This window comes from Amblyomma americanum, chromosome 3, assembly GCF_052857255.1.
Source record: "Amblyomma americanum isolate KBUSLIRL-KWMA chromosome 3, ASM5285725v1, whole genome shotgun sequence".
Classification (NCBI taxonomy): Eukaryota; Metazoa; Arthropoda; class Arachnida; order Ixodida; family Ixodidae; genus Amblyomma; species Amblyomma americanum.
In genome coordinates this window covers 220,571,842-220,593,395 of record NC_135499.1, presented here as the reverse complement: position 1 = coordinate 220,593,395, position 21,554 = coordinate 220,571,842, and the positions used below count along the sequence as shown (strand labels likewise).

Below are 21,554 nucleotides of genomic sequence, written 5' to 3'. Positions count from 1 at the left end.
CAGTATTCCAGGATTCACGTGGAATATTTGACGGCAGTCGGGTTTGTTGGTTTTGAGAACGGGCTGGCACTGAGCGGCACAAGCGTTACGCGAAGACGGTGATAGCCGGGTCAAGTATGCTTTGACGAGAAGCTCTGACTTGATAAGAAATAATTCTCAAGACTTTCGGCGCCCTGCCAGGGCTATATGGTTTTGTACAGCTGTATCTGCAAATATATTGCGTGTATACTGATTAGTCACGAATTCTCTGTTTCCTCTTCCTTCCAGTTTCTTGTAAACGCAGCGCAAAAAGACAAGGGCGACACAACATACGGAACTAGCGCTAACTTTCAACTGAAATTTGAAAGCCCAAGGCAAGCTTTTGTGTTCTCCAGCCATTTTTCAAGCAGTTATTAGGGTGTATGCTTTCATCTCGCGCAGGAGGTGAAGCAGGGCGATGGTGAGGGCCGGGCGAGGTGGGTATATGTACAGAGGTCCCGTCTGAAGTGCTAGCAGTAGCAGTTCTTCGTGCATCGTCTGTACAGTAGGGGACCCTACGAATAAAACGGGTATGACCAGAAAACAGCCGGTGCTTGGTGAAGAGTGTCCCCTTTACTTTTCGACGACCTCCGTTCAGCTGACTGGCAGGAATGGGGCAGTGTCAACGGTCGGAAACTGCCTCGTTTTTCCTACGAGCACCACCAAGGAAATGCGAGTTGATAAAGCTGCCCACGGCTCAAACCACCCGCGTCGTCCTGTACGTGTTCAGTACCTTTGCGGCTTCTCTTCCATTTTTTCACTTCACTTCAATAACATCTTCTCTTCCCCATTCCGAGTGTAACGGTTACCACGCACTCCCTCTCCTGCAAACCTCTTCCTCATCCTCGCACTTGTGGGCTCTTAAAAATCGCTTTGCACAATAGACATCGATACTATTCCGGCAATCGAAACTGCATGCCACGCTGCCTCCCTCGACACCTAGTGTAAATATTGTCATAGCTTTGAAGAATGAACAAACGAACAGTACAAAGATCCACGGCAATATGAAGGCAGGCCGTAGTTCTTGAGTGCGCAGTGCTTTCCAGCTAGGTGAACGATGCAAGTCCAAACAGTCGGCCTCGGCAGCTTAAGAACCGCACACCAGTGAATCGAGACGGCGAAAAAATGCCCGCCTCTTGCACGGCTCCTTCGACCTGACTCAACGCGCGCAATCTTAGATAGGGAGCGTAAAGTTTATTACGACAAGGACACAGTTGATTGCGCCCCCCCCCCCCCCCCCCCCCTGTCGAGGTGGCAGCGGTGAAAGAGCAGGATTCAGCCAAAGTGGGTTACGAGCCCACTCCCTCGCCGCACTTGCGGACGCCGAGGAGGATTCGGAGGTGTAGGCGCTTGCGGAGCACACGACGTCTGACGCGGTCGATGGCGCAAGGGTCGGCGACGGCATCGGACTGAGGCAATTGGCTTCTGTTCAGTGATGGGCGGTTGTAGACGGAACATAACAACTAGCATGATCGGTCACAGCTTGCTGGCCTTATTTCGTGGACGCAGCGCAAAGGGCGGCTTGTTGCTGCAGGAATGACCGTAAGAGCGCATCTCGGAGGGCTAGTAGTTACCCGGGACGACAGTGCTTACAATGAAGACATCTCGGCGAAAAACTAGGGGCAAGACGATTATGTCGCTTTCTTGCCTCTCTGATTGTCTCTCACGCTACAACGTGACAACGTAATACAGACGCTATTATCAAATAAATCTTTTCCATATAAGCTATGTCGAGTTTATTGGCGTTTAAGTAGACAAGGTGGTCACACGTCAATTTTTTATGTAGCCTTTCTCTCGGAAATAGGTTTTGCAAACTCCCTCATGGACCTGCCTCTGAGTCCTTCATTACATTTTCTATAGTGTCCTCGAATCCTCCTCTTTCTCCTTCTCGTTGACCGATGTTCAGGTGCTTGTTTAGGAACAGACTTCAGGGCCTGCATGCGTCTGTTTCCTATTTTTAAAATAAAACGGCTAACCTAAAGAACTTAGATTCAGGCAGTAACAACTGAGGCAGGTATGCAAGTTTTAACGTCCCAAAGCTGCGCATGCATAGAGGCTATGAAGAACAGCTTAGTGGAGGGCTCCAGGATTACTTTAGGCACCCTGGGGTTCATTAACGGTCGCTGACATCGCACATCACATGGGCGTTTTTTTTTTTATTTCGCGTCCATCCAATGCGGCCGCCACAGCCGGAATCCAACCTGCATCCTTGGGCCCGCGAAATCCAAACATCGAAGCATGGGGGGGGGGGGGGGGGGGGGGGGGGGGGCTTATCAAGTAACTAAATACAACGCAACGGCCGGACCCCGAACGTCTCATGGTACAACTGTAATAATTATAATCGGATTTTTCGCTAGACTTTCTTCGCGATTCGTTCATAAATGCACGCAGTCATGAATAGATGTTACCAAAGCTAAACCCTGATCAAATTTCGCATTTCAGGAATAGTCATTATATATCATTATCGTCACAACAAATAAACAAATAATGAAGACGTGACACAAAGCATTTCATATGACAAGAAGGGAGTAAAGCTTTCAACGGTGCCCGAAACAGCCGCAAGCCCACAAAATTCAAAACTCATCAGACGTAAAAGCCAATAGAACTTATATGCAAAAGGATGGCGAATTTATAGATATTGCCGTTAAATTGGAGATTGGTTAGAGACATTTAAAGAAGAAATAGCCAGCGCGGTGGCACCCGCCAGCACCCTACCCTGTTTCAAAGGGGGCGCTGCTAACATCGATCCAGCCATTCGGAGTAGAAGGAAGCAAAGGAAAGAACGCGGTTGACAGAACTGAAAGTATAACGTAGAAGTTAAACGAACATGCTTTGCAATGAGAGGCATAGCTCTCTCGCAGCGACATGAAAATTCCGCAAAAGAATTCACAGGAGACACCTTAGATAAGTTCATGTTTGTATTAAAAAAAGACCAGTCTTGCTACAAGTCATTTTAGACGAAAGTACTTTTATTCAACTTTAATAATAAACATTTTCTGAACACCATTGCAGAGCACTAAAGGAACTCCTTTCAAAGTAACCTGGAAGCCTACACCATCAATATCTTAAAAATACAGGTTTTGTGAGTTGCCTTGTGGGATTACTACGACTAACCCCATCCACTGGCTGTAGTGACGTTTGAAGGAAGTCTGAGGACAATTCCATCCAGTTTATTGCTGTCAGTAAAAAAAAATGGCTGCGGTTCAACGTGGTTTGAACCTAGTTATACCAATAAAGCTCTGTTGAGCTTGGTCTCCACTGTCTCAAGTGAAATGTCAAGGTGAAGAATCAAGGTCTGGTAACCAATGGTAATAGTCATATGATCACGTGGTCCCACTACCATAGCTTGGGTCATACCACCGGGCAGTTAAGCTCGGTTTGACCTTGTGAGATATTGAAAGTCATTGTCGATGTGGTGCCCACTGTCTCAAATCAAATGTTAAGGTCAAGGGTCAAGGTCAAATGTCAAGGTCAGGTGCCTAATGGTCGTTGTCATGTGATCACGTGGTCATACTGCCATAGCTTGGGCCATACCATCACGCATTTAAGTTTGGTGTGACCTTGTGAGGCATTGAAGGTCATTGTCGATGTGATGTGGACTCTCAAATCAAATTTCAAGGTCAAGGATCAAAGTTAATGTCAGATACCCAATGGTCATAGTCATATGATCACGTGGTCATAGTACCACAGCTCGGACCATACCACCACGAATTAAAGTTCGATTTGACCTTGTGAGGCTCTGGAGGTCATTCAATATCTTGAGCCGCCGCGGTTGCTGAGTGGTTACGGCGCTCGGCTGCCGGCCCGAAAGACGCGGGTTCAATCCCGGTCGCGGTGGTCGAATTTCGATGGAGGCGAAATTCTGGAGGCCCGTGTACTGTGCGATGTCAGTGCACGTTAAAGAACCCCAGGTGGTCGAAATTTCCGGATACCTTCACTACGGCGTCCCTCATAGCCTGAGTCGCTTTGGGACGTTAAACCCCCACAAAGCCAAAAAAACCAAAATCAATCAATGTATTATCCTCATCTAAATCGGAAGTTGTACCCCGACTTTTTGGGACAGACTCCGTTGTAGCGTCTCAAAAAAGCTGGCTAGGACTTTAATGTAAGGTCCGCACGTTATAAAGGGATAAGCCCCAAGATCCGATCAGATCCGAATAGAGATCTCGCTCTAAAATGATTCTCTGGCTCATTCTGGCTATGTTGACGTTTGTCCGGCATCGAAAGCCCATTTAACGGCGAGAAAATTGGATTTGAAAATTTCCCGACAGTGGATCCAAACTCGAAACGTCTTTACCGTAAAGGAAGGGTTGCCATCGGACTGAAATGAATGAAGGTGTAGCGCTCCCTCTGGGATCCGCGCAAAAAAAAAAATTACATTTTACATGTGAATCGCCCGCTGATGGCGACACGTGCATTTTTTTGTTCTTTTCTATCTTAAAACAACTCCTTTTTCGGGCTAGTGTAATCAGTTTGTGATTAGAAAGCAGCACTTTATCGCTACAGGCCAACTTCTGTTTGTCCTCAGTTCCCCCTTAAGCACTGACGCTTGAAACATCTCGCTAATAGCAACTCCTTGCCGGCAAAGATACGAACCGGTTCGTGTGGCAATTTTCTGCAAACAGTAGGCGGTTGTTTGGGCTGTCCAAATGCTTCTTCGAGAGACCCGGAAACGAAGCAAATTGGTTGCTGATGTTTCGATTTTGCTATCTTTACTGATCGCACTATCAGCGTCTCGTATGGTTTCAGAGCTATATAGGAGCGCGTCTTGCCATTCGATGCCAGCACCTTACACGCCCCAGGGCCAAACTTGAACCAGCGAGAGGATATGAAATTTCTGACCAATATTGAATCCAGTTGCTTGCCTTCGGGAATCTTGCATCTGTATGGCTTTGGAAGGTAAATATTTGGAACGGAAATGACATTTCCAAAAAGAAAAGGCTGCTTCCTGCTGGTTGAAGGAAGCTGCTGACGCACTGAAGTTCTGGCTATTTGCTCTTCTTACTCGCGCTATCCACGTGTGAAGTTTTGGCCGTGTAGTGTAGTTATTCCGTCCTTTATTGAATGACGAATACAATGCTGCGATATTATGTTACTGTTGTTGCAGAGTACGTTACAGAGAGTGAGGTCAGAGCAGCTGCATGCTAATAGTTCAAGTGTGTGCAAATCAGCAGTTGAGACAGATATTCTGAAAAAAAGAAAAACGAACTGTAGAAAACAAAGAACGATCTTTAGAAAACGTCGTTGAGCTCGCCGTGGGGTAAGTGCCTGCACAATATGAGGTTTTGAAAATTGTTGATAAGAGTGTCATATGAGTCGGTTTAGCCAGAGAAAGGAAACGTAATGTTGCAAATTAAATTACACGATTTTCTATCGTAAGCTAACAGCAAGAAGTGATTGCTCGTTCGTTTCCCCTGTTTCCGATAGAATAACGACGTCATTCAATCAGTTTCTATTTCTCCGAAAATTCAAGCACAGGACACCAGAACAAAAAGCCATGATGAGCTTGACTTGTTTCTGGGCCCTGTGCATATAGATAAGAAAAACCTAGAAGGTTTGTTTTTTTGTCTTGATCACAAGGAAATGTGGCATGATAGCAGTAACCCCATGGAGTTAACAATTTAAAGTTTATATAAAGGTTTAGTGTTGACGATGTCATGCTTGATGGAGAACAGGCTTAAATTTTGCAGTAGTTGCGTGGCAACAATAAAGTTAGACATAAGGTATTTTAAATAATGACGTTAAATATTATGAGCGTAACTTAAAGCCTAACATTTAAGGTCGTCACGAACCGCTTGCTTTATTGACGGCATATATCAGCTGGAGGCCGAGGGAAATGTAAATAAATTTGCATTATGAAAAACCGCACATGAATAACAGAAGTTACTAATACATCATGTATTTCTCGAAGAGTACAAAAGATCCGAACTAAGAAAGTAATCTCATATACGTGGTTATAAACTTCATTTTATATGTCAGCAAGAGAACATGTCTAGAGAGCCGTAGCACCTTGGCCTTTTTTCTAACCTTGCCAGGATGAGGAATCAACGCAGGAATGATGCTGAAGCCGCAAATATCAATTCTGAGGGTTTGCACCAGAGAAATGAGGTGAACGCTGATAACAGTTATTTCGGCCATCTTTATGGGTCAACTCCTTAACGCTTCGCATACTCTGAAGATGATGGTGCACCTTCAGTTCGTACTGCTGGCACCGCTGACGAGCAACAAGTTTGAAGGGACGCTGAGGAAAAATTTAAGTTGACCTGTTTCGGTAGATTACCGCATTCTAACATCAAAAGTGCGACTTTGAAGAAGGTCAAAAAACAGAATGCAGATGTAGCCATCATCGGCCGACTTCGCAAAAAAACTGCGTGCATCGACATTTTTTTTTTTTTTGCGAGGACTGCCATTCATTTGAAAACAGCGATCACGGAGTCCTTTTCGGTGTACATGTCCTGAGTTTGAATTGATCGACGGAAAATGTTTTAATACAATTTTCACAGCACTAAATGCGTCTTTTGGTATCGGACAAACGTCAACGTACCCAGAATGAGAATAGAATCGGTTTTCACTAAGAAAAAAAGATAGGATGGGGTCCTCCTCAGTGTCCCTTTAGGATGAGCGGCGTTACAACTTGAGTGAGCAAACAAAGCTTACACCTCAGAAGCTCCGCTTTCTCAAAGAAAGCCTGGCGTTCCTCTGATATCAACCTAACGAGCCGAACCCTTTCTGCGGCCGCGCGTATATGCTATGCAGCCCGGCATCTCTCAGCGCCTTGTCGAACACGCCAAAACGACCACCACACCTAGCGCCGAGGGAGACAGCTGAATCTTGTAGAAGCGGTGTGATCAGTAAATCCACGTGACATCACTTTGCCACAAGTGCGGCCCACCCTCCGCTCCCACTTCCACTGCTGCGCCGTCAAGGACTTAGAGGCACAAGCAGGAAAACTGCCGTCTCGATTTTCTCAAAGTGCACCTTATTCAACAACAGTCGCAAAAATAAAGCGCGTGGAGTAGATAGATAGATAGATAAAGAGGAGGAGGAGGGAAAGACAAGAATGTTAACCAGAAAGGGGTTCCGGTTGGCTACCCTGCACTAGGGAAGAGGGATTAGGGGACTAAAAGGAGGAAGAGAGAAGGGAAAAAAGGCATAACACACACACGCACAACGCTGTCACAATTTGTCACTCAATCCAGTCGCTCGTGGAGTAAGTTCTATGACACTTTCGGGCAGACTTATGTTCCCGTTTGGTGCGATCACCCGTTAATTTTCATTTCGTATTTATAAGCAGATAGCGTGATCGTTACCTGCATTCAAGGCCAGAATTTGAAGTGTTTTGTTTTGTTGCAGAAATACGCTTCACTAACATCAGTAGTGATTTTTTTGCAACAGTATACCTGCTGTGTAGTCATACTCGAGAAATGTACGGATTAAGGGGGGGTCTTATATCTTCATGCATTTATAAAGTAAAAATTTATTTCCTTTCAACAAGAGACTGGCACCGCTTGCAAACCCCAAATTAAGCATAAACGAGGCTATGTAGGCCGTACAGAGTAAGTTGAGTTTTATTGCCGCACGGATAACACGTGGCGTAGAAAAAAAAGGTGACCATAATTGCTGCATCTGTGGAGGCTGAATATCATGAGGTGTACTTTCAGCTCTCCAGTACAAGTTGTACATTTTCCGGGAGGGCGTACTAGCCGCCTTTAAGCACCGTGCAGAACCGCCCACAATAAATATTCAAGATGACTGCAGGCGTAGAAAATCTGTGGTCGTACGTTTGTCTAGGTTTTATTTCACCTTCATAACGACATTAAACAAGGAAGGAAAAGCAGCAATACATTCAGCGGTTTGGACACTACATACATATGTATGCGCACTTTGAACGTGCCACACCACAGTAACGCTTTTTTTTTTTGGTAAACCGCATTACATTTTATCCAATGCACGCTTCTTAAACGTAGCACTGGAGAAGCGTTTTAATGTGCTTTCTGTACTCTTTATTTCGACTTCTCATGGACGTTAAAATGAGTAAAATGCTCTGAAACTGTCATTCATTAATAGGTCCAGAACATCATAAATGAAGAAGCTCATTCACTGCCTGTCCTCGAGCAGGTTTGAGGATATGTCATATAGATGGTTATTCATTTTGCACAGTTAGTTTTTAAGCATGAAATGCTTTCAGCTTTAATTCTCGATACATTGAGGCGAACATCGCTTGGAATCAGCGGCGAACCTAACGCCGACCATGCGGGAGAACTTATTCGAAATATTCCCGTAGTTTCTGTCCGAACGGCATCCAGCATAATAAAATGTTCAGCCCCGAGTCGGATTCCAACCAGCTGCAGCGCAAACAGAGCGGATTTGCTTCCCGATGCCTTAGGCCACATCGCCGCTGTTTATTTTATTTCTATTGCGTGGAAAAACTACTGAGGAAAAACCCGAATCGACTTGGGCCTCGGGCAACATAATACGATGCCGCCATACCTCCGCACTCCGCCGCAAACACGCCGATAAAAATTCTGGAAGGCACACGGACGCGTCAAGGAAAGGTCTAACCAGTCAGGGTTCTTCCTATGCTTATATGCTCACCGCGTCAAAGCGCACTGCACTCGAAGCTTCTTACGCTTCGTGTTTAGCTGGTAGCTTCCCGTGCTGTGCGTTCGAAATCGTCTTCATCTTTAATTTGTTCGTTCCGTGCCGCGAATTTCTGCCAGTGAACAAAACAATGTGCCACTGAAAAATTGATTTTGATGAAGTGAAAGGCGCACTAACTTCCTCACTTCTCGCTGTACACCTCAACCCGCGCCATGGGCGGGAGATATGAAGAAGGGAGTGAAAGAAGAAAGAAAAAATTGGTGGTGGTTCAGCTCTGGTTAACCCTGGAGTGACGCGATAGCTACAGTTGGCTGAGTAGAACTTGGTCACGTGACCAACCAAGTGATCCGCACCTTGTGACCAACCATGTGACAGCGTGACGGCGCAGCCTCAGGGTGGCAGCGCAGCCACGCTGAAGGCTCTAAATGCTACCATAATGTAGCTATCGCTACAAAAGTGTTAAGGTTTTAACGTACTCAGTAGACGTGCGGAAACATGTATTCAATCTTCGCCTCTCCTTTCTGGTGTCTGCAAGTGCACGCAACCGCGTTTTCTCGCTCTTCATCGTCCTCTCTCGTCTCGGCGGCAGCTGGCGCAACGCCCTCCCGCCATTGGCTACAGCTAGCACGACGCTCCTCCGAACTTTCCCGAGCTCCTTCCCATTGGCTGCAGCTTGCACGACGCTCCTCCTCTACCTGCAAGCTTCTCGAAAGGTCATGTATTTTGGCGCGATGTAGCCAAAATTCATTGGCTCACAGCGCCGAAGGCAACTACGTTTTCGAAATTCTAAAAACTGATATGAATATTATTTACCGTGGACTACAGGCCTCTCAGTAAATGAGAAGACTGAAAGCTAACTATTCAGTAATAGTTAACCAGCCTACTAGTTAGCACATATTTGCTGTATTCTGATGCACTACGCTGCTGATATTGCTATACCGATAAAAAAAAACGCTGTTCTACTCAGTCTATTTTTTTAAAACTGCGGAACATTTTAGGTGAAACGCCCGGCATATATTTTGCTCAGTTTTTTTTTTTTTTGCACATGTGAGAAGCGCTCCGTCGATATTTGGCTTATATTCATTTTGGTGTCATGTTTTCCTTGACATGACTTGGCGTTTTTTTTTCGATTTCGGTGTTTATGAAGTTTAACGTGCCAAAGCAACTCACTCAAGTTATGAGGGACGCCGTTGTGGAGTGCTCCGGATAATTTCGACCACCTGGGGTTGTTTAACGCGCACTAACATCGAACACTACACAGACCTCCAGCATTTCGCCTCCATCTAAATGCGACCGCCGCGGCCGGTATCGAACCCACGTCTTTCGGGTCAGCAGCCGAGCACCGTAACCACTGAGCCACCTTGACGGCTAACTTGGTGTAGAGATGTCACTATCTATACTTAACGGCGCCACGGCTTCACACCCGAGTGCCAATATTTCATTTATGTCCATCTAAATAGAAAGTATTTTGTTTTTATCGGTGCTTAGGCCACTGTTCCTCTGCCAGTTGTCTGCAGCGTATTCGTCGGCCAAGTCAGCGCCGCTCGCACTTGTGAAGAGCATGAACAAAAAAAGCTGAAGTAGAACTTTAGGAAAAACAGTGTTAGAAAATTGAGAAAGAGTTCTCGTAATCATGCTAATGGTAAGAGGAGATAAGTTTCTGGTAAATTTCTGGAAAGACCTGAGGCACCATAAAAACAGGGGCGTGCCGAGCGTCCATTATTTTAAAGCGTCACATATATGTTTCGCCACAAAATCTTTCATTAAAAAATTTTCAGATCGTGTAATAAAGCCTTCCCACTTTTACCTGTAGTTCCAAAAAGCCCCAGCGATGTCGATGCTTTTTTTAACGATGAAACATGCTTTCTACGTAGATACTACCCCTGTATCCTCGAAGGGTGTCTTTTACCTTTTGCTCACTTGTCTGACACATTTTCCAATTTGTAGCTTATTAGTTGTTTTAGGATGACATATATGCATGGTGCACAACAAATCCACTTCGTATGAAAGCCTGAGTGTAGTATTGTTAAGATCTAGCTTCTAGTTTTAATGAACAAAATGAAGAAAATAGTAACCATTGTCGGCATCTTAAATTACTGAGTGCCTCATTTGTGATTATCCCTCTGAGCATTTACTTTTTCGTATTTAAAAACTAAGTTGCTTCATTACAGAAATAAAATGCTCAGGCAGAAAGGCGACACCTTTCCACTGCTCGGCAAAGCTGCTCTGTGTCCGAGAGTTCTTTCCAACCTTCAAACACTGCGTGAAATTATGTACATAACTGCACTGTGGCTCGCTCACATTAATATAAACTAATGAGGTACTACGTGGTGCCTTCCTACCTTCAGTTAAGAACAAACACCTTCAAACGCTCTGATTTCGTACCGTGGGTGATGAATTACCTCAATATGTTGTTCTCTTCCCGTCACAAAAAAGAGAGCCGCCGAGGTGGCTGAATGGTTATGGCGCTCGGCTGCTGGCCCGAAAGACGCGGGTTCGATCCCGGCCGCGGCGGTCGAATTTCGATGGAGGTAAAATTCTAGAGGCCCGTGTACTGTGCGATGTCAGTGCACGTTAAAGAACCCCAGGTGGTCGAAATTTCCGGAGCCCTTCACTACGGCGTCTCTCATAGCCTGAGTCGCTTTCGGACGCTAAACCCCCATAATCCAAACTAAGCCAAACCGTCACAAAAAGAAGGTTGCTGTGCAAGGAAATGCTTTCTGAAAATTCGGCCTCTCCGTAATTCGTTGAGGCTCTACAACCGCCAAAGTGAAAACTTCTGCTGAAATTACGCAGAGAAAAAGTGGGCTAAATACCGTAGACTAGTTTTTTCCGTAGTAGAAAAAAGAGCTCGTACTTACGTCAGATAATCGTTAGCACGTTTTGGCTAGTTTTTTTATGCAACAGGGCTGCCGTTTTTACCTCTTTGGTTTGATTTAACACAAGCAGTATTAGTTGCTCGTTCAAACCTGGAGAGTTCTCGGAAGGTTCTTTATCAGGAACTCTCCTGGAGCTGACATATGTTGCAATGTTGTTAAAGCGTCTTGCTAGCCATGGTAGGCGGTGGCGCCTAGAAAAATATTCCTGCATAATTTTAGTTACAAAGCTATACTGTTAGCATGCAGTCATGTATTTAACAGACTTCGAGACATTCTATGAAAGTAACTTGCAAGTAAGCTCTCCTGATAACATGTAGTCCAGCAAAATGTTTCATTCCCCAGAACATACGCGCTGAAGTTGCTGTTGTTTTTCTTTCTGCTGTAATCTAAAGCTAATTTTGCCAACGTTTTTAATTGCTGAAAGAAAACGAGCTAAAGTTTACTATATGTTTTTGTGCACAATGAAGCTGCTGTAGGGGGCGGGGACACCCGTCAAGCCTATATAGGATTTTTGTCCCCGCTTCTCACATCATTGATGTGAAACAAATCCTGATTTATTTATTTATTTATTTATTTATTTATTTATTTATTTATTTATTTATTTATTTATTTATTTATTTATTTATTTATTGATCTGCGCATTTATCTGCGGTCGGCCACTCAGTTCTATTCTGACTCTTTGATGCTTCTTTTCTGACTTAGTGTCTTGCGAAAGACAATAATTTCCGCAAACGCCCCTTTCCGTACGTTTCGTTCCGGCAATGTCAGCGCAAGAAGCCAAGCCGTGCAGGGAGGGGTTGTGGCACCCCTGCTGATCAAACACTGCTCCGGCGAGGCCCTCTAGAATTCTTCGACAGCGTGAGAGCGGAGATAAGCGGCGCCCCATTTCCGGCGTGCCACGGAACTCCAATGCTCAACCCGAAGAGGCGGGCATCGACCGGGCTCCTGCGCTGTCCCAGTAGGATTTAGGGTGGCCGAAGTTGCAATGCAGCCCAGCTGACAACCGGAAGAGGAAGCTGCGCGTAGGGAATGTCAGGCACACGTGCGTTTCTCCTATGTGGCATCGCCCATGCAAGGACAAAGAAGGAGAAACGAATGGTGACTCTTCTTATCCGGCTGTTGCTAAGAGGGCGTGCAGCGTAGGGAGCTGTTATGTGGACTCTTCTCACTTTGTGCAGTAGCTAGACACACACTGCCATGGTGTGGAGTGAACGCCAAGATAAAAAAAAATGCGTTCACAACTCATTGTTCGTAGAAATCTCCAACGCTTCATTTGTACCTAAATAAAACTGAAAAATGAATAACCACAAATTTCGCACATATTGCCAGGTGGCGTTCGTGGCGCTCGGAAAGAAGACGACGCTCGTGGTGCTCTCGTTTTGAAAGACGTTGAAGTTCGCCGTCTCGCCAACTGAAGGACGTGCTGCCGAGCCCTGCCTTCTAACAGGTCCTCTCTTGTCACCAACACCGTGACAAATCTGGTGGAGGTCGGATCGATCTCATGTCCCGTACCCCAACCGTTAGTCGGAGCTCCAGTCCAATTCCCGTCACGACGCCTGTTCACCGTACTCGCCGCCGGATTCGAGGCTTACCCCCCGAGCCTGTTCCATCCGGTATGTCCACGGAGCAACCTGCCTTGAGCATCCCAATGCCTGGGGCGTCGACACCCTACTTCACGCTCCAGAACCCCCGCATCCCGAAGTCCTTCCACGGCGACATCTTTGAAGACGTGGAAGACTGGTTGCAGCACTACGAGCGCGTTGCCGCATTCAACCAGTGGGATGACGCCGCCCAGCTCCGGAACGTCTACTTTAGCCTGGAGGACGGCGCTCGGATTTGGTTCGAGAACCGCGAAGATCAGCTGGTCTCTTGGAGTGAGTTCCGGCGTCGGCTCCTAGACACATACGGCAGCTCGGATCGTCGCGAACGGGCAGAACGCGCTCTGCAATCTCGCGTTCAGCTGCCCAATGAAAATGTTGCAGCGTCTGTCGAGGACATGACGCGCCTTTTCAGACGCGCGGACCCTGCAATGCCCGAGGACAAAAAACTGCGCCATCTCATGCGTGGCGTCAAGGAGCAACTTTTTGCCGGCCTTGTCCGCAGCCCTCCGAAGACTGTCGCCGAGTTCCTCACTGAGTCTTCCACGATCGAGAGGGTTCTTCAGCAAAGAGCATCCGCGTACGATCGACCCGTATCCGCCGCCTCCGTTTCCAGCGAGTTACCGTTCCACGGCACCGATGCCTCCCGGATACGCGATCTCATACGGTCGATTGTGCACGAAGAAATCCGGCAGCTGTACGGGGCCCCTACCACAGCTCAAAGCTCCATGGCGACCTTTGTCCGCGAGGAGGTGCAGCAAGTGCTCCGGCCGTCCTTACCTGCCGGTGAGGCTCGTCCATCCCCTCCTCCTTTCGCGCCTGACCGTCGTCTCACCTACGCCGAAGCCCTGCAGTCCCCTGCTCCAGCACCGGCGTCCTTCGTTCCGGCTCCTGCTGAAGTGCCGGGGCCGCCTGCACCCGTGCTGCAGTACGTGGAAGCTCCCCGACCGTCCGCGCGCAAAGCCGACGTGTGGCGCACATCCGACAGACGCCCCCTATGCTTTCACTGCGGGGAACCAGGTCACCTGTATCGGCACTGCCCCTACCGCCGTCTGGGCCTCGAAGGGTTTCCCCCCGATTCTCCTCGACCCCGCTATGGCGAACGACCCAGGGCCGTCGCGGATTTTCTTGAAGACCAAGGTTGGCAACAGTCTCGTCGCCAGCGGGCTCGATCCCCATCGCCCGGGAGTCGTCCTTCACCTTCTACCGCGAGTTTTTCCCGGGCGGCGCAAGGCCGGTCGCCCAGCCCACGGCGGGAAAACTGCAACCAGCGACCTTAGGGGGTGGGCTCGCTGGACGTCGTTCTGAGGGGGACCCCCCATCGCCGCGGGCACTACATGCCGACGCCTCGCGGGTTCCGAAGTCCGCGGTCACCATTCACTCCGACACAGCGACACTCCCTCGACATAACGACGCTTCGACGGTTCCGAGGTCCGCAGTACCCGTTCGCTTCGACACATCGACACTGACACATGACGGCGCCTCACCGATTCAGACGCCCGCATTCTCCGATACTTCCGACGCACTGACCCCATTAGAAAGCACACGCCACGCCGACGAACTACCGGTGGCACAGCCTGCAGACAACGACGCCTGTGCCCGATCATCCTCTCCGGAGCCTGCATCTCGTGAGCGGCTTTCCTTGGACATACCTGTGATGCTGGATGGTCGCCACGTTCGAGCGTTATTAGATACTGGTGCTGATTATTCGATTTTAAGCAGCCAGCTCGCCGCCGTCCTCAAAAAGGTTCTCACGCCATGGGCTGGCACACACGTTCGCACTACGGGCGGTCATTTGATTGCACCTCTCGGCATGTGCACCGCCCGAGTTCAAATCCGGGAGTCCACATTTGTCGTCTGCTGTCTTGTTCTGAATAACTGTTCGCGCGACCTCATCTTAGGTGTCGACTTTCTGCGTGAATATGGGGCGATTATTGACCTACGCGATAACAAGGTCACGTTTTCAACTGAGAGTGCTGTCGCCCTCCCCAACGCGCCGCGACCAAGCCAGACACTTCGAGTTTCTACGGACACAGTCACCCTGCCGCCTCGAACCAGCGCCTTCATTACGGCTGAGTGCGAATCATTTCAAGACGGTGACGCCATCGCCGAAACCAACCTGTCATTACTGTTGACGCAAGGCGTGTGCGTGGCCCGCAGTCTGATCCATCTTCACAGTGGCCAGTCACAGGTACTTGCTACCAATTTTTCGCACGAGCATCGGCATCTTTTTCGCGGCACTTCCGTAGCCTTTATCGAACGCATCTCCGATGTTTCCGAGTGCTTCTCCTCAGAACCAGTGCAGCCTCCTTTTCCCCTCGAGAGCCTCGATGTCAACTCCGCGCTGTCAACCAGCCAACGGGAGCAGCTGTGTGCACTATTGCTCGAATTCAGACAGTGTTTCGCCTCCTCGTCGAAAGTGCGTCAAACTACCATAGCCAAGCACCACATCGTGACGTACGATGACGTACACCCGATCCGTCAACACCCCTATCGGGTATCGTCTACAGAGCGCGAAGTCATTAAGTCCCAAGTTAAGGAGATGCTCGAAGATGACGTTATTCAGCCTTCCAACAGCCCATGGTCCTCGCCGGTCGTCCTCGTTAAAAAGAAAGACGGCACCCTCCGTTTCTGCGTCGATTACCGGAAGCTGAATGCAGTCACGAAGAAGGACGTTTACCCATTGCCACGTATTGACGACTCTCTCGACCGCCTTCGGCGCGCTCGTTATTTTTCGTCCATCGACCTAAAAAGTGGCTACTGGCAAATTGAGGTCGATGAGCGGGATCGTGAGAAGACGGCCTTTGTCACTCCCGACGGCCTTTATGAATTTAAAGTTCTACCTTTCGGTCTTTGTTCTGCGCCTGCCACATTTCAGCGGATGATGGACACTGTCCTTTCTGGTCTTAAATGGCAGTGTTGCCTAGTCTATCTCGACGACGTGGTGGTTTTCGCCGACTCATTTAGTCAACACCTTGATCGCCTGCGGACGGTCCTCGAAGCCCTTCGTTCAGCTAACCTGACATTGAAGCCCCAAAAATGCCACTTCGGTTACCAGGAGCTGAAATTTCTCGGCCATGTCGTCAGCGCCGCCGGCGTGAAGCCCGACCCCGACAAGCTGGCCGCGGTTGCGGAATTTCCACTGCCACGTGACAAGAAAGCTGTTCGGCGCTTCCTAGGGCTCTGCAGTTACTATCGGCGTTTTATCGAAAATTTCGCTGACCTCGCAGAACCGCTGACTCGCCTCACCCGTGACACCACACCTTTTGTTTGGTCCCACGAGCAAGAAATGGCTTTCGCCGAGCTCCGCCTGCGACTTCAAACGCCGCCCGTTCTTGCCCATTTTGATGAGCGAGGTGACACTGAGATACACACCGACGCCAGCAACATCGGCCTCGGCGCGGTTCTCGTGCAACGCCAGGATGGCGTTGAACGAGTCATCGCTTATGCAAGCCGCGCTCTGTCGCGCGCAGAGATGAACTATTCGACGACAGAAAAAGAATGCCTCGCCATTATTTGGGCTGCTGCGAAATTTCGCCCCTATCTTTATGGACGCCCTTTCAAAGTGGTCACTGACCACCACTCCTTGTGTTGGTTGACCAACCTGCGTGACCCGTCTGGACGCCTGGCGCGATGGAGCCTTCGCCTGCAGGAGTTTGACCTCACCATTGTTTATAAGTCCGGACATAAGCATGAAGACGCCGACACCCTCTCTCGTGCGCCTGTCGAACTCGCAACCCCCGACACGGACGACGACATCAGTTTCCTTGGGGCTATCAATTCTTCTGATTTCTCAACCCAACAACGCGCCGATCCAGTGCTACGACCCCTCATCGATTATTTGGAAGGCCAGCCAGCCACCGTTCCTAAATGTTTTTCTCGACACCTGTCGTCGTTTTCCCTGCAACGAGGCGTGCTCTATAAGAAGAACCCTGGTTCCAGTTCGCGCGCGTATCTCCTCGTCGTGCCGACAACACTTCAGGAGGAAATACTTTCTGCGTGCCATGACGAACCAACCTCTGGCCATTTAGGATACTCTCGCACGCTTTCCAGAATCCGCCAGCTGTTCTACTGGCCCAAACTCGCCACTGTTGTCAAACGCTATGTGCAGAGCTGTCGGCAATGTCAGCGCCGTAAGGCCCCGACCGCCAAGCCTCCGGGACTCCTCCAACCTATTGCACCACCACGCGCCCCATTCGATCAGGTCGGCATTGACCTTCTCGGTCCGTTCCCTTTGTCCTCGGGTGGCAACCGGTACATCATCATTGCCACAGACTACCTCACTCGATACGCCGAGGCCAAAGCCTTACCCCGTGGCACAGCGTCCGAGGTTGCGGATTTCTTCGTGCATCAGATCGTACTTCGGCACGGCGCCCCGACCTACGTCATTACCGACCGAGGAACCTCATTTACTTCCCAGATGATGGCCGAAATTTTTCAGCTAAGCGGGACGACCCACCGGAAAACTACTGCTTACCACCCGCAGGCAAATGGGCTGACAGAGCGGCTTAATAAGACTATGGCGGACATGCTGGCGATGTACGTCGATGTACAACACAGGAATTGGGATACGATCATACCGTACGTGACATTCGCCTACAACACAGCAGTTCAAGAGACGACCCGTTTCACACCGTTCCGCCTCCTCTACGGCAGGGAGGTTCAGACGATGCTCGACGCAATGCTCCCTTGCGCAACCGATGACCATCTTTCTGCTGACGCTGAGGAGTTTACCCACGAAGCCGAGCAGGCTCGTCAGCTAGCCCGTATTCACATCACCCAGCAACAAGACAAAGACTCGCGGCGATACAACCTCCGGCACAGACAAGTCTCCTACCATCCCGGCGACCAGGTTTGGGTATGGATACCTGTTCGACGACGCGGCTTCTCCGAAAAACTCATGTGCCGCTATTTCGGTCCCTACAAAGTCTTGCGGCGCGTCAGCGACGTTAATTACGAGGTAGAACCGGACGCTGAACTTTCCCAGCAGAGAACCCGTCGAAAGCCCCGTCCAGAGATCGTCCATGTTTTGCGCCTGAAGCCGTATTTGGCACGGGGACCCACCCAGAATCTTCGTGCCTCTCTTGTGTGATTAATTGTGCTTGTGTGTGCTTGTGTGTGTGCTTGTGTTCGCGCGCTCTTCTGCGCGTGTTTTTTTTTTTTAAGAGGGGAGGAATGCCAGGTGGCGTTCGTGGCGCTCGGAAAGAAGACGACGCTCGTGGTGCTCTCGTTTTGAAAGACGTTGAAGTTCGCCGTCTCGCCAACTGAAGGACGTGCTGCCGAGCCCTGCCTTTTAACAGGTCCTCTCTTGTCACCAACACCGTGACAATATAGTTTCGTGAAAAAAAGTGGTAGGGTTTTAACGTAGGTAAACCGAGTAGAGGTGCGAAAGCACGCGTTAAGCCTGATTGGCTCGTGGTGTTGCTTTGCTCGGTAGTCGGCACGTCTGGCGACGATGCTAGACTCAGGTTAAACTCTGATCGAGGTTAAACTGATCTGATCTGTTCACACCACATATGGAAGTTGATGAAGACGATGATGTTCAATGCACAGCGCGAGAGTGTGTTGCAGTTAAACACGAGGCGTAATCGACTGCGTCGAGAGCATAGTGCTCTCGTGCACTGGCCAGTGTAGCTGATCTGTTCGCGCCGCGAGGGTTGGAGTCCCAGTCGCGGCAATATTAATTTTATAGGTCAAGATAAAGGCCTCAGTGATGGCCCGGTTTTTGCAGCTTTGGTTGTGAGGCAAAGCTTTTGCTCTAAAATGTTAGACTAGTTTTATTTACGCCTAAATCAAAGTATGCAAAATGAATATCCACGCATTTCGGGCATATCGTTTCGTGAAAAATGCGAGATACTGAAGAATAAGAATCGCCAGCGTTTCTCGAGCGTGCGGCTATGACACATCGCGACATGGCTGCCATCTGAAAAAGGGCCTTCGTGCTTCCTCTACGAATAGAACTGAATAAGAGTTCAAGCACGCAATTGAAATAAACAAGCGGTGAATTACTTCTGGACCAAAACTGGTCACTCCAGAGAAAGTATATAAAAATAAGAAAACAAGTGAATAATTAGCAATAATGTAGAAAGTCAGCTGGTGGTAATCGATAGAGCTTAATGTATTAAAACGAGAGGACAGTGCTGAGAACAAAAATGCACTATACGCTGAGCATTTTTCCATGTTTGTTTTTTGGGCGCTGTCGTTAGCCAGCTGTTTTTGCACCGGTAAGAGGAGATGCGAATTCGTATCAAAGCTTCCGCCATGCTTTTCATTCAGTTAAAACAAAAATTTGCACACACATAATAATTGCAGCTTTGTTATTGAAGAGCACTTAAAAATGCGCAGAGACCTGCACCAAGAAAAAGCTGCATGAGCAGGTTTGAGCGAGGACAAATTACTGAAACGAGAGGCGCAATGAAAAACAAAAAAGAAAGAAAAGAATCAGGAACCATTTCGCCACAGAGGTGTCGTTTTTAATGTCGCGATAACATTGTTGAGCAACAGAAACGGCAAGCGCTTCAGGTCTCACGAGAGCTGAATCCAACGGCTCGCCACGAGAGGGCATCAAATATTGTCGCAGGTAAGCAGCCGTCTCAAAAGCTAGGGCTACAGGTGGACCAAATGGAAGGAACGGTACGAAACGAAACCAGAACCTTAAACGACAACCGCTTGACACAAACAGGAAGATGACTCAAAACTCTGCCCCGAGTGTATCTGAAAAAAATCGGGGAAACAGAAAGAGGATGAAAACAGGTGATTGAATTTAAAACACCTGGAACATCCGTGGGACCTCAGCGTCGCTTTGAGTTTGTTTTTAACGTAGCATTTACAGATGGTTGAGCAGCAGACTGACGCGTTTCTCATGAGACACGAAAGGATATCCGGTGATTCGCCTCTTGGCTGTAACATCCTCTCAGCGAGTGAGGGCAAGGCTTTCCTCGAGAACCCCGGACAGCGTGACTTGAGTGCTTTCTTAGCTCTAGGGGAAAGCTTGAAAGACAGCATCTGTTTACATTGCCACAGTTTGCTTTACCCTCAGTCTTCTATTTTCCGTTGAAAACAACATGTAATCTGAAAACATTCGCGATGGCGGAACGGAAAAAGGTTTTTTTTTTCTTTCACATGTATTTTGGCGAAAACTTTTTCTGCGGCAAAAATAACGAAACAAGCAATCCTAAAGCGCATAGAATTCGCATTTGATGCTGCTCTACTCTAAACCTGAGTTTTTTTTTATAGATTTGGCAAGAACAGAACGCAAAACACGGTTGCCTCTGCCTGCGAACAATAAAAAGTATGTGGAGCTAGGAAGCTAGGGAAGTTCAGTGCGGGGTGATAAGCAGAATCATAATAAACGTAAATAAGGCACCTGCGTTAGCAACGATTTTTTCTAACAAGCGTTATGCGCTTTTTCTCCGCTGGAACAAATTCCTGAAATAGATCATCGAGTTTCTGCACGGCCGCACTTTTGTAACTACGCGAACACACTTCCTCCTGACCAAATAATATGTAAACTCTGTGACGGAATTTCTGCTGCCCAACCAAGGCTGTGGCCTTCTGTTAGAGCTTCCGCCTCGCATTCGTGAGCTGCTGGGTTCGAACTCCAGTGCCACCGAGTACCCACCGGTTTTCTAGCCGGTACCAGATCCCTCATGGCCTAGTGCCCGGCTCTACTTGGTTGATATGCGTGGGAAGAGGGCCTCGGACAAAACTTAATTACCACCCGTGGCTGTTTTTATGTCGCCGGCCTGCTCACCCGATATCAAATAATGTAAGCAGAGTATTTTCTAGCGCATGTGCGACTTGTACGAACGTATAATGTCGCGTCAAAGCATTAAATATTTAATTTTCCCTATTTCCTAGCAAGAGAAATATGTCATATTTAAGAACAATCATTTCCGCGCTTCTTTTCTATTTCTTTCGCTCCTAATATTTTGTTCTTTTTTCCTGAACGCACCGTGTCTCTTGCACTGTGTTTTTTCGCGTACCACATTCAAGTAAGCAAAGTGCTACCGTTCGAAAATAAGTGCATTATTCGTAATTGCGTTTATAGTCCGTTGAGGTACTGAATATCAGAGTATTTGTTATTCTGTGTGTTCGAATTCGCCTTTTTATTTAATTACCTACTTCTCTGCTGTTGAGCGCCGCAATGCGGCACTGCTGCCACCACCACTGATGCCTGTAAGGGAGCGCGGTTTCCATTAAGCCAATGGTGTCGTCGTATTTCTTGTCACGCGTCCAGAAGTGGTGCTGAATAAAGTTGAATAATTGGTTTCCGTACGGTGCTAGCTTAATTGCGTCATTTCTGTGCAATTGCATTGTTGTGGTTAAAACAGCAAACTACAGTGCACGAAAAGGTTCGTAAGCTCGTTAAGCTTTTTTCGGCACACGATCTGTCTTACGTTGTTTCATAAAACGGCGCGTATTCGCTAACTTGTTTGCAAGGAAACAGCAGCTGTTG

General features: G+C 48.2%; 1 protein-coding gene across 1 annotated transcript in view; it reads right to left on the bottom strand.

Annotated features, from left to right (window-relative positions):
- Positions 1 to 21,554, bottom strand: part of LOC144126134 (oxytocin receptor-like) — a 48,217-nt gene that overhangs the window by 6,444 nt on the left and 20,219 nt on the right. The window lies entirely within an intron of this gene.